Source organism: Limulus polyphemus, unplaced genomic scaffold (genome assembly GCF_000517525.1).
Source record: "Limulus polyphemus unplaced genomic scaffold, Limulus_polyphemus-2.1.2 Scaffold304, whole genome shotgun sequence".
Lineage (NCBI taxonomy): Eukaryota > Metazoa > Arthropoda > Merostomata > Xiphosura > Limulidae > Limulus > Limulus polyphemus.
Window position 1 is genome coordinate 72,707 of NW_013665914.1, and position 3,877 is coordinate 76,583.

Here is a 3,877-nt window from a genome sequence, read left to right on the forward strand (position 1 = left end):
TTTAATTATTTCACACCATAGCATTAAACAACTCTTACTACTCACAAATAACATTTCAAATATATTTTTCACTATCACTAATGAATTTTTATTTTAAGTTAATGCCCCCTGGACAGAGATTTGTTGCAGCTAGAAGATAGGTCTAAAATGTTATTTTTAAATATTTCTGTTTCAAAAATTAGTATCCTTTGTTTTCACTCTCTAGCCTAACTGACGAGTTGTGGTATTGCACGAAAATAGTGAGTGAATTGTGAGAGACAAAATATGGATATGAAATGCTGTTTTTGTAGCCTCTGATTTTGAATTCAAATTGGACAAATTAAAAGGGATGTCAAAAAAGCAACTCCAATTTACGTGATTCTTATCAAAAATTGTAGATCTATAATAATATTAAGCCTATCTTCACAAGAATTTGGCTTCTAATTTCAGGTCTAATCATCATATAACGGAATTTAATCCTTAACTGTCTGAAGTTAGAATATGTCAGTTTGGGTTTTAAAAAATCCAAAGCCTAAATTTTCTGTTTTCAGACTATGCTTAGTCTGGATTAAAAGGGCCTAAAAGATATCCAATAAACAATAATATTGAGCAAATCACAGCCTATAGGTATAACATTCTGTTATAACCAATACAGTAAACAATACTCATGAAATTTAACTGGAGTAAGTTTCACGCGTTTATGAACCTGTCACTTAGCTTTAATATTTCCACAAATAAGTATAATGGTCTTATCAACATAACTGGATCGGGCGTGGCCCAGTATTTGGCGTGCCTGACTGTACATTCAAGGGTTTAGGACAAAGAAAATAAAAATATATTGCGCTTTGTACTTTGGGGCTGTAGGTGCATTTTAATAATAATTGTCAAAGCTCATTATCCAATTATAGTAGTCCAAGAGTTGTCGGTGAGTGCTCTAGTCTATTAGTTCAGAATTAGGGACGGCTAGTGCAGATGGCCTTGTGTAGTTTTTTTGCAGGAATATTTTTAATAAACAAACAAATAAACCTTTTAAAGTCTAGATTATTATAAACAGGAATATCATCCACTGTCCCGAAAATTTCATTTCTTTTCTTTAGGTCGAAATCAGAAAGCTTTGTATCTCGATGTGTATTTCAGCTGCTAATGTGTTAAATTGCTACATATTTATATTTCAACTGATTTCTTTTAGTATTCGTGAATTACCCATAAACACTGTTGGTCTGGTGGTCTGTTTGTTGTTGTATAAGTTAATCTTGAGGAAGTTAAGAATGGTGCATCAAAATTGTTATCAATCTTACGTTTTGTACGCAATGTTTTTTACCCTACAATGGGTCATACTTGTAGTTTCTGTGTCATACAATGCTTAACTACTTAGACTAATTCTAAGAGTGTACATTAAAAGTCTGAAACAACTTGAGCAAAATTGAACATGTTTCATTGGAATTATGTGTACGTGTATATAGCACATATACAGTGATGGAAAAAATATTGTATCACACAATTTTTTCGCACATTCTTTTGGTTTCTGGAAATTTTTACGAGATTGTGCATTGTGGAAATGTCAGAACTAGTATAAAATGGTTATGAACATTGTGTGGTGTAAGCTGACTCATATTCCAGTATTCCAAATACATACATGAATTTTTATTAACAAACCAACTGTGTAAAAAGTATTACAGCAGATGATTAACAAATACTTGGCAAATACGAAATGTTCTCTGAGTAATAAAACCTGGATTCAAGGATAACGCCACTACTGTAATTGACAAAAAGTGGTCACAAAGTCTGTTTCTTGTTATGATATTTGTTTGAACCCCCACTGGCCTTGATAACTTTTTGACATTGCATAGAGTGCAAGAAGGACTGAATGTAGCCAGGGGGAGTTGATGATGTTACACGCTGATTAGGGTTTCCTGCAGATCCAAGGTGCTTCTCGATTTCTTTTCTTGTACTTTTGTAAGCATTACTTTCCAGCAGTTTTCGATAGGGTTGAGATCTGGGCTGTTGCTTGGCCAGCATTTTGTCTTGATCCTCTCCCTTTAAAAATATTATTTCACTTGAAGCAATTAAATAATACCATAGATGTCTTTTCAACACACGTGGAATGAAATTTTCTCTTCACTTTACATCTATTGTATAGAGTGTATGAATATTACCAACCTTCTTAGCCTTGTGGCATGTAACAGAGTCATCCTGGAATGTGCAGCTTCATCGAAATGATCCCGAATTGTTGGCTTTAACCTGGACTTGAGAGACTCAATATATTTGTCAGCATTGGCAGTGCCTTACCCAAAATGCAGGCGTCCCACACCCTGGCCAGAAATGCTTCGCAGTTGTATTCAAACATGCTGGAGGAAACTCTTCTCTACATCAACATCATACAGAGTGCTTCCCATCAGATCTATGCAGAGTTAACTTTGATTTGTCTGATAAGATCGCATTGCTCCACATTGCGTCAGTCTAGTCAGCAATTTGTTGAGCCTCATTTTATTGGTGAGGATGGGTTTCTTTCCTGGCCATCTTGTTCAGAGAACGGTTGAACATAGGCGAGACAAGATGGTGCATGTGGTGACAGTTTTAAATAAGAAATGGGTAAATGGCCACACAACCCATAGGAGTGGAGGTCCTGCAAAATGCCATACCTCCATGTAGTATCATAAGCCTTCTCGATATCATATAACACAGAAACAAGGTGTTCTCTCTTCAGGACGGCTTCCCTGGTTGACGTTTCAAGTCGATTCAGATGGTCCATGGTGGAGCACTGTCGATGGAACCCACACTGGGTGGGCGAGAGGAGTATGTTCAATTCGAAAACTAAACAAGACGAGCATTGACCAGCGTCTCTAAGACCTTACAAAGACAACTAGTCAAAGTGATGGGACGATAATTAGAAGGAATCTTGGGATCCTTCCCAGGTTTAGAGAAAGGAAGGACAATAGCCTGGCGCCAAGCATCAGGAAAACATATTCCTGCCAGATCTGGTTAAAAATAACCAAAAGAATAGCAAAAGAGGCAGGAAAGAGATGGCACAGCATCTCATAATGAACATCATCAGGTCCAACTGATGTACTACCAGACCAATGAATAGCAAATTTGAGTTCCACCAGTGTAAAGAGGCGATTATAGTCATAGAGACGATTGGCCCGAAGGGAAAGAGGTGATCGCTCTGCCTGAGACTTGATGATCAAGAAGGCAGGGGAAGAAACAAAAGTGCTAGAAGCGCGAGAAAAGCTGTGGCCGAGAGCATTAGCAATGTTCTGGACATCAGCAACTTCCTGGCCATTGGAGAGCAAGATGGAAAGGGGATGGGAAGCATGCCTCCCAGTGACTTTCCAAATCTTGTTCCATACAGTTTTGGAACTTGTGGTAGAAAAGATGCCAGTAGTGAACTTAATCCAATATTCCTTTTGGCTTTGACATCGAACCTGCTGAGCATGAGCACGGGTCCACTGATATACAATGTGGTTAGAAAGATAGGGATACCGTTGGAAGGTATCCCAGGCCCGTTTTTGAGCCTTCCATGCCTCCTGGCAGGCAGGACTTCACCATGGACGAGGATACTGTGGAAAAGTATCGAAGTCTTAGGAATAAAATGAGCAGCTGCCTGGACGCTACAGTCAGTCACTGCAACCACACAGTTGTCTATTGATGGCAGACAGACAAAGGCAGGATCAAGTTCAGAGAGGGAGGTGAAAGATGGCCAGTCAGCCTGGTACAACTTCCACCATGGCACTCGGGTTGGGTGGCATCGACCATGGCTAACCTCTCTCATAATGATAGGAAAATTATCACTGCTCCATGGGTCACTGTCGACCATCCAAGAAAAGCGAGTGAAAAGTGAAGGAGGGCAAATTGAGAGATCAATGGCAGTAAAAGACTGACTAGGTGCATGAAAATA